The 12,345-nt window shown below is 46.9% G+C and overlaps 1 protein-coding gene across 1 annotated transcript in view; it reads left to right on the top strand.

Annotated features, from left to right (window-relative positions):
* The first annotated feature begins 1,948 nt into the window (after positions 1-1,948).
* GPAM (glycerol-3-phosphate acyltransferase, mitochondrial) overlaps positions 1,949-12,345 on the top strand; it is a 59,723-nt gene continuing 49,326 nt past the window's right edge. The window contains exon 1 of the mRNA XM_010983254.3: positions 1,949-2,157. The gene's annotated coding sequence lies outside the window, so the exon portion shown is untranslated. The remainder of the gene's footprint in view (positions 2,158-12,345) is intronic.

Here is a 12,345-nt window from a genome sequence, read left to right as displayed (position 1 = left end):
TGTGTACATGTGACTCAGCTATTGCTGAGAAACCTCAACTTCTGGCTGGAGAGGAGTTCTTCAAAAGCTGCCTCTCTCACCTGCTTTGTTTCCTTGTTATTTCCCTGCTATGGGATTGTGAGTTTGTGGATAAAAGGGAGTGGAGACTTGTACATGAATGTCTATAGCAGCATTATTTGTAACAGCAAAAATGTGGAAACAATCCTAATGTCCATCAGTGGATGAATGATTGGATAAACAAATTGTGGTGTTTTCTTACAGTGGAATATTATTCAGCAATAAAAAGGGATGGAATGAACCTTGAAAACATTATGGCAAGTGAAAGAAGCCAGTCACAAAAGCCACCTAGTGTATGATTCCATTTGGATTAAATGTCCAGAATAGGCAAGTCCACGGGAGACAGAGTGGACTGGTGATTGCCAAGAGCTGGCGGTGGGTGGGACTCGAGAGCCTGGGATGGGAAATGACTGCTAATGAGAAGGAGTTTCTTTTTGGGGTGATTAAATGTTCTAACATTGATTCTGTACAATTGTGTGAATATACAAATCATTGAATTCTATACTTTAAATGGGTAAGTTGTATGGGATGGGAATGAGATTTTAATGAGGTTGTTATATATATATATATATATATATATATATATATATATATATATATATATTTTTTTTTTTTTTTAAAGGAGTGGAGCTACAACTCTGCTATTCCTCCCTTTCCCCCTAGTAGGATACCGGTAGGGAGTTCCCCTGTGGAAGGCTGGGTTGCACTTGGCCTTCTGACTTGAGCCCATTTCCAGTGCACCTTTGCTGGTTTCTCCATGCTCCCTTTGAACAAGACCAACTTGGCTGCCCTGCATTGGCTCCCTTGCACTGAGGACTCTAATAAACTCCTGCTTCCTGTGCTGTTTCCCGAGGGCAGGGGACTCACCTCGGTGCTCCCCCAGAGGTAGATGCAAAATAAATCCTGTTGACTGAATGGCTGTTGGGAGGCTGGGGTGGGGCATGGGGGAATGACGGCGAGAGGGAGGGGGCTCCTATCGGGGATGATGAAAGGTCCTAAAACTGATTCTGCTGATGCTAAGTGTCACATAACGAAAGGGTTCTCTTTGAATTCTTTTAAACATTGACCTCCAATATATCAATACCACTTAAGGGTTTGTTTACACCTCCTCAGGGCCCGTAAGAACCTTCTAGGGGCCTGGCAGAGATCTCCCATTTAATCCCTGCAGCAACTCAGCAAGGAACGTGCTGAGTGATGTGTTCAGAGTCACAGGGCTGAAGAGACGGAGGGCCATTATTCACTCCCAGGACTGCTTAGCTCCCAGAACCCACCCTCTTTGTGATACTTCTGTGGCCTGAGTGCTGATGGCATTGGCAGAGGAGGTGGGGTGGGAAGGATGCAGGCAAGATGGTAGCTCAAAGTCACCGCTAATTAAAGACCCCTAGGAAATGCCTGTGAAGCATCTCCAGCATGTGACAGCAAGTCACTGGGGTCTCCACGACCTCTTAGGGTCACAGTCGATGAGCTGCACATCTGGTGTCAAATATGCTCACTCCCTGGTCACCCGAGCCTGCTTCCCGGCAGCAGTGAGAACTCTCCTGGAAGTGTGGAAGCATGTGGTCTGGGAGCTGAGTACCACGTGATCACTCAGGGTCCTCAGCTGCAGCCCCGGGGCCAGGTGCCTCTTTGGAGAATGAGGTTCCTGAGCTCGGAGCTCCACTTCCCAGTTAGAAAATCTCGCCAGGCAAAGCCAAGAAGACACCACCAGCAGCATCATTAAATTATAACAAGCCCTGAAACTCACTCCAGGAGCCTGGCGTCTATTTGTCCTGACCGTCAGAAGGAAGCGTGTGATTGGCTGGCTGAGCTCGGCCTAGCAGGCCTTATCTCTGGCTGGTTATTATTTGATTACAGAGGCTTCCTCCTCCCGAGGTGTCTCAAAACCGTTCTGGGAGAGTTTGTGGCTGCCCGGGGCATTTTTCTGAGGTTACTACCAACCACCCAAACTCCTTCAGTCTCTGGCTGTAAAATCAGGCCCCAGAGGAGATTTTCATTCATCCCCACACGCAAGTTGGGCCTGTTTTCTCCAGCGTCTCCATCAGCTTTGCTTATCAACTGGTTGGAAATAATTCCTCAAACAGCACCGAGTCAAGGATACAGGTATTAAAAAAAAAATTAGGGGGAGGGCATTTGATTCGTACTATGTCACGACATGAGAAATAGGGGTAGGGTAGAGGGCTGGGATAGCAAAGCTGAAAGCAGAAAAGGCAGAGAAAGTGGAGGAAGGAAGTGGAAGGAAAGAACTGGGGGTCTTGAAATTCTACAAAAAGGCAAAGCCAAGGCGTGAGTTGTTTGCATCTGGAGACAGGTGTGAGCTCAAACGATCGTGATTTAACATTCTGGTCTGTGTGCTTTTGCCCCACTGTGAAATCCTTCCCAAGGGCTGCCTGCTCTCTGAGCCTCCTTGTCATCCTCCCCCCTGGTTCAGAGCCCCACAGTCCCGAGAGGGCTTTGCAGACTTTATGAGAAACCCACTTGCTTTAGCTTGTAACGTTGTCAAATCTGATTTGCAAACGCGACATGGCCCTGCAAGGTTCTACTTGGCGGTACCAATCCTTGTGATGTTGGCATCAGGAAAGGAAGAGGGGGGCCGAGCTCCTCACTGATGAAAATTCATTTCCCACTTTGGGATCTGTGTTTAATGAGCTTTGTCCATTCTCATCCCCAACCTAGTCCCATCTCAGTGGTATTTTCTGAGCTTGAGGTGGGCAGACATGGCTTGATGTTAAAGGACTTCCCTGCTATGGATGAGAGCTGGGCTCCTTGTGGTGCCGGCAGGGCTCTTAACCACTTGGAATGAAGATGAAAGATGAAAGGATGGATTCTATCCTCTAATTGTTAGGTTCAGCTGAAGGTGGCTGAGGAGGGGGAGGATGTGATACAAAAACAAGGAAAACAATCATTTTATTTTGGCACTAAGTGGAAAAGAATACTTTAATGGTAAATTGCTATTCTGAAAACGGATTTTTCCCTCTGCATTTTCAGTTCAGAAATAACCACTCCAACTGCATTTCCTTTCTCTAGTCTTGGAGGCTCCCTTAATCTCCAAATGTTTCTATCTGTGTGGCCTTAATTCTCAAGTGTTTGTGTCTGGGTTGTCCCTGCTCCGTTAGCTGCAATGGGATGCTCTCAAGGTTTTGTCCCACAAAGCAGCTCCACAGGATGGAAGATTGTTCTTTTTGCTGACTACTTTGTGGTTCCCAGGGAGTTCTGTCTACTGGGGCCCAGCATTGGATTTCTTGAGACTCTTCAGAGTAATTGGTCTGAGAAGTTCAGCAAAGAGAATCCTGCTTATCCCTCATAATTTTAAGGAAAATGTCAAGAGGTAGAGGACAAACCCAGTGCACAGAGTTGTCCTTCCTGAACCCTGGTCTACCACCTGGCTTGGCAAGACTGGGCACCAGCCTGGGGACATGGGCTCTGAGCTGCCCTCTGTTCTAGGGTGACCCCTCTCCCTCTCCTCCTCTCTCAGAGGGTGGTCCTGGGGCAACTGGTCCTAGAACATCGGGGCACAAAAAGCCCAAACCAAGGCGTCCAGTTTAAGGGAATCCCTCTCACCTGATAATCTCTGTTAGAAATGTAGTACAGCCTGGGGGAAGGGTCATTCAGATCCACTGCTGAAGTTTGTTTTTTTCACTTGTTATTTAAATTGTCTACGCCCCAGTTTCTTTATCTGTAAAATGGGTATAATACATATTTCATGGGGTTACTTTGTGAATTAAGATTCTGCTTTCAGTAAATATCAGTGTGTGCCTTCTGTGTGCAAGGCATTGGGCTATATTGGAGAATGAGGCAGAGAAAGCTCCCTGCCCTCGTGGAAGTTATAGTTGAATGGGGGTGGGGGCGATAAGCATTAAAAAAAAATCACGCAAATAAAATAGGTCTTCCCCATCTGTGATGAGAAAAGGAGCAAAGGATCTCATTTAGATGGGGGTGGAGAGCTAGTCAAGAAAGGCCTCTTTGATGCACAAACAGCATGTGAGCACATAACACACCACTACCACCAGCAGAACACAGTAGGTGCTCAGCTCCTGTGATCCTAGCCAAGTCCCCGCAACCCTCTGGGACTCAGAGTCTGTGAGTATAAAGTGGAGGGGTAGGGGGTGTGGACTGAATGATTCCTAAGACTGAGTTGCTGGTCTCTGGTGTTTCCTGATTCCTTGACCCACAGCAAGGCAGAGCCAGGTGAAACGGGGGCCTCCTGGCTCCCTCCCTGTCCAGTGCTCTTCTACACGGCCACCTCCACTGCTGGAGAGGCTGGGCCCAAACCCAAAGAGGGCAGGAGGAAGAGTTGGCCGATTCTGTCTCCTTCTTCTCCAGCACCTCCTTCCTACTCCCCAGCTAGGGCTCAGTATCCTCACTCCCCTGGGATGGCTCCTATCTGATGAAAATCCTTAAGCCCCTTCCCAGGGATGGGGAAGAGATAACAAGTTCTCTGTGTCTTTCTCCCTCAGGGTCCTACATGTCCAAACTGGATGATTCATCCACCTGGGGCGGTCATCTCTGGCGGAGAAATTCCAAGCACAGGCAGGCTGGGAGGGGAGCAGGGAGCGGAGGATTGGGGGGAGGGCCCGTCATCTTCTTTGGCTGCACATGAGTGCCTCTAAGGCGGCTGCCCGCTTCCCCACCCACTCCGCCTCCCAGGAGCACTGTGTTCCTTCCGCATGGCACACAGCGTCTTTTGTGAGCTCTCTGGCTGGGGCCTCAGCGACAGCTCTTGTAAAGAGCTGATTAGCATTTTTTCCCAGACAAAGCCAGAAGTTCTGGGAGGTGATGGGAAGGTTAACCCTGCAGAGAGTGATGGAAGGAAATGATCAGCCTCCAGCTCCTAAAAGAATGGTGATGTCAGCATCTTCAGTGTTCTCCCATCTTCCCTGCGGGGGTCCCTGTCCCCGGGACCTTCAGAGGCACGTCAGTTCCTCCTTCATCTACTTTTCCTTCCCTGGGGCCTCACTTTCTTGCCTTCAGTTGTCTGCTAGCCAATCCCCACCTGTTGTTGCTGGCTTAGTAGGACCTCCCAGGGACATGGGTGTTTTAGCCAGTGATGCCTGAAGGGAGCAGTCATGGTGGGAAGACAGGTAATAGGATTGATACCTCAAGGCACACAACTGTCTTCACCTGAATTCAGGATTTGAAAACCTCTGTCTGGTGGGAGAGTCAGAGGACTGGATGTTGAGAAAGAACAGAGATGCTGTGCCATAAATAATTCACCAGACAAGACAATTTCCAACGAAACTTTGAATACCGAGTTGTACCCCAAGGCAAGTTCTTCCCAACAGGTCATAAGAGGAGAATGGTAGGGTATTTACAGTAGGAAAATCACCCTCACCAGTCCCCAGAACCCACAGGCTTGCTAATCCCACCAAAGTGGAACCTGGTTCTCTAACCACCGAGCAGCGTTTCAGATACTTAATGAGGCTCCTGGTTATCATGCTGAGCCGGCTCATTAAAACACTCAATCCTCGCTCCTGAGCTCCTGAGTCCTCTCCCCACCTCGTCCTCCCCTTGCCCGAGTGCCCTTGCTGGGTGAGCTTTGCATTTGGCCTCCACCCAGTGCCTGGCGAGAAGTTTAGTGGAGGCTGACTCTTGTCTATTGGGCTTCAACATCCTGCCAGAAATCAGGTTTGTTAAAAAACCACCCAAAGTGAGTCTTGAAAGAAAGCAACACCCATTTCCCTGGGGTCTGGGCTTTCTCTGCAGGGGAAGGGTGGCTGTTGTGGAACTTAACCCTGGGGGCTCCTGGTAACAGTGTCCATGATGTTTTCTTTGAGTCAGTTCCAGAAAGTGACTATGAGGAACAAGAGCCTGGGAAAATTGAAAACCTTGGGACTGAGAGCTCTTCTCAGACTTGGCAATGGGAAAACCAGGAGGATCAAGCAGCAAACAGGCGGGAGGCTGGCTGCTCCCCACCCACCCCCAGACCTGCTTCTGCCCAGAGAACCACAGGGACCAAGGGAGCAGAGCTGAGCCTTTGCTCAGTGGTCCCCTGGAGCCTTCCTGGGGCAGCAGCAGTCCTGACCCCCATCAAGCTCCCCTTGGGGTACATTTTAATTATCTTGTGGGATGATGCTCAGGGTGAGCCTGCTAGGTAGGATGGGGGTGGAGCCCCCTTCCAGCACACCAGCCAGAAACTGCATGCATGACAGAAAATAGAAAATGCGCCCTCTGATCCTCAGATCATATGGGTCCTTGAAGCAGCACTGTGTGTCCCTTGTGCTTTGCCATTGCTCCTTCGAATGCCCCCTTCTACACTACCACAGCTAATTAGGTCTGTGACTCAGGACAACAGGGCACAGCCACTGCTCTCAAGGAACTCAAAGCCCAGTGGAAGAGACTGGTAATTAAACAAGCAGTGTACTGTAACATTACGGCGTGGAGAGTGCCTCCACGGAGCAGGCAGGCTTATTCTCAGGGCGACTCCTGTGCCCCCAGTTCCACCCCTCACCCCTCCCTGTCCTTGCCCTGGAATATCTTCCCCTTGCAAGCTGGGTCTCAAACCTAATTCTTCTCCATGCAACTCCAGTGGCTACTCACAGTACCCAGATTCCAGACTGAGATGGGGGCTGGTCTATGAGGTTTTCCCAGTCTAGGGTGACAGAAGGACTAAGGACAAAGTAGCAAGCCTTTAAGATGGCCATGGGTATTCAACATGAGAAACTTTTCCTTGCTCTGAGAGTCTATTCTTCCTACTTGTTGGGATGTTAAATCATCCTTTCTTTTCTCAAATAATGATATTTGTAGATAGTCAGTTTCTGTTGAGTTTAATAAAATGAATAAAAATGGTAGCTCAAAATCTGGGAAGCATCGCCCAACAACTCATCACTGAAATTCGCACCCATATCCAAACCCAAGTGGGAGACCTTGGGGTGTCTTTCTTAGCATCTGATTTCCCGGTCTGCAGCAGAGTGGCAGAGCTGATATATTCAAATTCCACTCACTTCCCCAAGACACTTAGCTGCCTGTGGCCACCAAATCCCTAAATAGACACTACTGTTTTCTTGGCGTCCCAGGCTCCTGTATATTTAATGCTTTCAGTATCCAATTTCTGGGCCAAACTCATGAAAATCTAAAGGGGAATTATCCGTCTCAGAAAGAAATTGCAATGGAAATAAAAGCTGTTAGTACTCAGTGTTATCAGGATGTTTAATTTTTCATTGAAATTTCAAGATAAAAGTCGATCTTCAGAGTTGTGTTAACTGAGATCTCCAGCTTCCACTGAGATGCAGCTTAGAGACCGCTGGAAAAGATGCTGGTACCCTGGCTTGGGGGCAGCCTTTTGGGGGCCCCCTGTCTACCTTCTTAGGTTAGGGGACAAATCCGCACTGGTTACGCAAAGTCCCATATTGCATCCGGTTACCCTGTCCACCTAGGAGGATCCAGGGCATTAGAAGTCCCCCATGAAGCTTGATGGATAGAAGAAAATGTCCACCAGGCAAACCAAACACCAGAAGTACAAGTGGTAAAGTCCAAATTCTTGGGCCGTATTGAATGTTTCTGTTAAAAGTTGTTTAAAATGAGTGCGTCATGCACAGCTTAGCTATTAGCCATAAGGAAGGTTTTGTTTTACCCATTTCGCAATGTTGGCTTTGCTCCGGGATGGCGATTGCAAAGAAGACCTTCATGTTTGGACTGAGTGCTTCTTGGGGTCAAGGATATACTTAGGTGTGATATTGGCGGACACCCTCTTCTTCTTCTGTCCATCTCTCCCCTGGGACCCAACACATCTCTTGGCGCATAGGAGGCCAAAAAAAAATTGTTGGTGGCAACAATGACAGTGCAAATGACTAATATGTTTTGGAGAGAATCGGTTTCTGGCAATTTCTACTTGTGCCAAAATGAGCACTTAATCATTAATATTTTTAACTTGCCTATTTAATTATTAAAAGAAAATTCTTTCTTTGACTTGATTGTGCTCAGTTTACAGCCGCAAGGAAAGGAAGGGGTGGGAGTGAGAAGCTGGTGGGCAGCAAAGGCCTCAAGGTGAGCACTCTGTGCTCTGAGTCTTGGTCTCCCAGTTCTCTGGAACCTCCCTTGGCTGCTTGTTCAGGGGATGATCCAGACTGAAGAGCAACACTCTTGGTCCATGTGAATCTGTGTGCTTGTGTTTGAGTTGCCAGGGCCATTATGCCAACATAGTCTTTCCTTCCCACTGAACCCATCCCTGTGGCAGGCAGCCTTCTGGCTGGTCAGCCTTGAAGTCCCGCAGGAACTGCTGTAGAAAGGTTCAGGGGATGTTTCTCATCTTGGCTCTGCCATTAACCAGTTGTTGATGTATGACTCTGGGCAAGTCTGTCGCTCTGCATCATGGTTTCCTTGTATGTAAAACATGTTGGATTAGATCAGAATTTCTCAACCTCTGCCCTACTGACAATGTGGATCATAATGTTTTGTTGGAGACTGTCCCGTGCAGGGTAGGATGTTTGTCAGCATCCTGGGCTCTACCCACTAGATATCGTTAGCACTCCTTCCCTCTTTTGCGGCACCAAAATTGTCTCCAGATATTTCCAAATGTCCCCTGGGGAGCAAAATCACCCCCCAACTGAGAATTACTGGATTAGATGATACCTATGTCAGTTTGACAAACCACGCTGAGTTGTTAACTCATCCCATTTTATTGAGCTTCTACTATGTGTTAGGCATTGTACTAGGTTTTGCAGGCTACATATTTTTTTTTTACAGATATTTAAAAAATGCCATCTACTTCATGAAAGTCTGGATTAGAGTAGGATGGTGTCTACACAGGCATTGAGGTAAAGAGTGAGAAGAAGAGCTGGAATCTCTGTTTGGATTCTTACTAGCCTCATCTGTGAAACAGCAACTTTACCCATTGTTGTTAGAACCTACTCAGTGTATATAAAAGCACATGGATCGTAGCAGACATTCAGTATTTAAACTCAGTCCCCTTATCTCTTCCCCACCCCTGGGACAATCAGATCTGCACACGCCACTAACTTTCCTCGCCTTGCTCTCCTATTTCTGGGAAGCTTTCCTTATCCCACCATGTGCCCCCACCTCCCTCTCTGGCCAGCCCAACACTGATATGTCATGTCAAAAATAAATCTTTGTCTGTTTGTTTCAAGGAGAGCCCCCAGATCTCTTGTATCACCAGATTGTTGATTTGGTCCATCCTTCAAGTGATTGCCTCTCCCTAGTAAAGAAAAAGTTTCTCTGATAAACAGGTTTTCAGATGTCATTGTTTCATGTTGGCTTGTGCACAAAAATGACAGTAAGGAACTGAGGATGAGGGCAGTCCTATTTTGTGCTTTATCAGCACTGCTCCTCCTGGGCTTTTTTTTTTTTTTTTATCATCTCGCCTGGTTCTAAGTGTCTCAAGGGCAAAGACCATGCACTGAACATCCATGGAAGGTCCTCCACTATCTCCTCCAGGAAAAACATCTTGGTTTTTTGTAGCCTAACCCAGTGAGGGGCGTCACGGTGCAGTAATAAAAGGTTCAAGGCAAGCGAGTTTAAATCTGCATTTTCCTCTCTGGTCAGACCCTGACCAAGGGCTACAGGGCTCATGAAGACAGTATAGTTCTGAGGAAAAAAAAAAAAAAAAGAGTTCAGGCTCAATTCCCAGCTCTGCCACTTACTCCCTAATTGACCTTGACAAATTTGTTACCTCCCTGAACCACAGCTGCCAGGTGAGACTGCAACCACCGAGGTCCCTCCTCACAGGGAGGTTATGAGAATGAAATATTAGAACATATGGAAAGCAAAGCATATGACAAAACTGGGTAAATGCTAAGTGTTCAATAGAAACCAGTTAATAATATAAACTATGTTAAATAGTAACTATTAACAACCATAAATATAGTAGGCATTAAACAGACAACAAAAAGATGGGTGTCTACATGAATGAAAAGGTATGAAATTGACTCATTGTGTTACTGATAAGAAAAGACTCAGAAAAAGGAAGCAAGTGGGAAGGGGTACCCAGGACATCACTGCAGGTTAATGCAGAGCTGGGGCAGAGCTGCATCCCTAACTCCCCCTTCAGATGCTGGTTCTACCATGCTGGGGCTGCTTTTCTGTGTTAGAGGGGGAAAAAAATCCTCTATAACTTTTGTTAAAGTTGGCAAGGCAGACTTTACTCGGGACCATTGTGATAAGCATAAGGCCCACTGCGATGGGCTTTTACAGTCAGGGAGAGAGATGGGGCTCAGCTTCAAGTAAAGCATGGGCAAGTGGGGGTTTATAGTTAAGGGGCAGGTCAGGGGTCAGTGGATGGAAAATTACTAAGAGGAAACATCCTGGGTGAGGGGGATTCTGGATAAACTGACCTAACAGGATTCTTTGCTGAAGACAGTCCAGGGTATCAGAAAACACCTGGGGGATGGCAGAGGATAAGGAACTCAATCAGATGTCAAAGGTGAGGGTTCTGGTTAAACCGACTTAGCAGTGTTCTTACAAAAACTGGATTTTACAAGAAAGGACACACGTGGGTCTAGAAGAAGTTTCAGGAGACCAAGGGTTGAATCTTTGTTGTCTATTCAAACACTGAAAGCCCTTGTTTAGGAAATTGCATACAGATTGAGGAAAAGGCACCTACTGGTTTAAGAACTGCGTGTTGCTTCCAGAGGGAGTCTTTCTTGAAGGCTGTTTCTGGAGGAGTTCTTTCTTCAGGGTAAGAGAGAAGTGGGCATTTTGTCTACTGTGTTTCTAATGCCCCAGGACAGCCCAAGGATAAAACAGTGGGTGGAGAGGAGGCCTTGCCCTGCAAGGTTCCAGCTCACAACAGCCTTGGCTTATGCACACCCAAGCACTATAGAAGCCACCTTTGTCCCTGCCTCCCACCTTCTCCGGGTTCAGCCCTTTGCTCACAGCCCAGGCTCAAGGGACTGGTGAGTTGATCTTTTCCTTTAATGCTAATCTCCAGTCCCGAGAGCCACTCTGATTAAACCACAGGGGACAAATACGTTCCCCTTCCCAGTGAGGCTGCGAGTGGTTTCTCTGGGCTGGCTCCGACCTGTGATTCATATTTCGTCTTTCACTTCTTGCCAATGAACTCATATGTTTGCTTGAGAGGAAAAGAATGAAGTTTTCGGCTCAGTGGCTGGAAGAAGAAGCGTTTTAATAGTCGGAGTGATACTTTGTCCTTCAATATTGGCCATCTTGGGCTACTTGGGATGAAGGTTATGTGGGTCTGTTGGGGTGTTGGCAGGTGAAATCACATAGAATCACAGTACAAATGGAACCTTGGTTAAAATGGAACACCTTATTTGAATTAAAGTCTCCTGCAGTCTTCAGTGATGGTTTTGATTCAGTGGAGAAGTTAAATCAGTGGAGTTGTAATTCCAATGTAATTGTAATTCAGAATCCTATCACCTATTTTGCCCTTTTTAACTTAGTTTATTCACCTGCTGTCTTTCTTAATTGAAGAGCATGCATCTTAATGCTTTTCTTTTATTCTGCTTCTCCTCTTCCGTTTAACCCCCTCTAGCAAAGCATAAATAGAATGAGGACTTAAGAGAGGGATCTGCAAATTACAGCTCCTGGGCCAAGTCCTGCCCACCGCTTGTAAACAACATTTTACTGGCACACGGCCGCAGCCCTTTGTTTATGTATTGTCATGGTTGCTTTCTACAACAGAGCTCAGCAGTTGTGACAGAGACCATGTGGCCTGCAACGCCTTAAATAATTACTATCTGCATGCTGATTCCTGATTTAGTCAGTGTTGGACTCAAACATACCTTGATCCAAATCAGGTCTTGGTTACTTGTTAGCCTCGACATTGGAAAAGCTGCACAACCTCTCTGCAACCTAATCTGTGTCATGGGGACAAAGGGAGAAATACCTACCTTGGAGGGTTGCTGTGAGAATTCAAGGAGAGAGGATTTGTAAAAACTTGCAGCCCTGTGCCTGGCACAGAGAAAAAGCTCGATAAATGTAGCTACCATGATGATCATTCATTCCTTTATCCAACAAGTGTATATTTGGTTCTTTCTCTATGCTGAGCCGGTGGGGAAGAGGGGGCTCCAGCTGTGACCAAGACATAGAAGATGCCTGTGCTCACGGAGCTCATATTCTAATGGGGAAGAGAGACAATATGAAGAAAACAAATCAAGAGATTATTTTCAGCTAGTGATAAGTGCTATAAATAAAACAGGATAATTTGGAGGAAAGTGACAAGGCAAGAGACAGAAAGTTGCTAACTGAGCTAAGACCTAAATGTAAGAATGAGTCAGCCATGCAAATACCTAGAGAAGGAATGTTCCTGGCAGGGGGGATAATAAATACAGAAGCCCTGAGCCAGGGATGAGCTTGGGATGGTTCAAGATAAAAAGA

The sequence above is a fragment of the Camelus dromedarius genome, chromosome 8 (assembly GCF_036321535.1).
Source record: "Camelus dromedarius isolate mCamDro1 chromosome 8, mCamDro1.pat, whole genome shotgun sequence".
NCBI classification, from domain to species: Eukaryota; Metazoa; Chordata; class Mammalia; order Artiodactyla; family Camelidae; genus Camelus; species Camelus dromedarius.
Note: the sequence above shows the minus strand (reverse complement) of the source record. Positions and strands in the feature narration are given on the sequence as shown.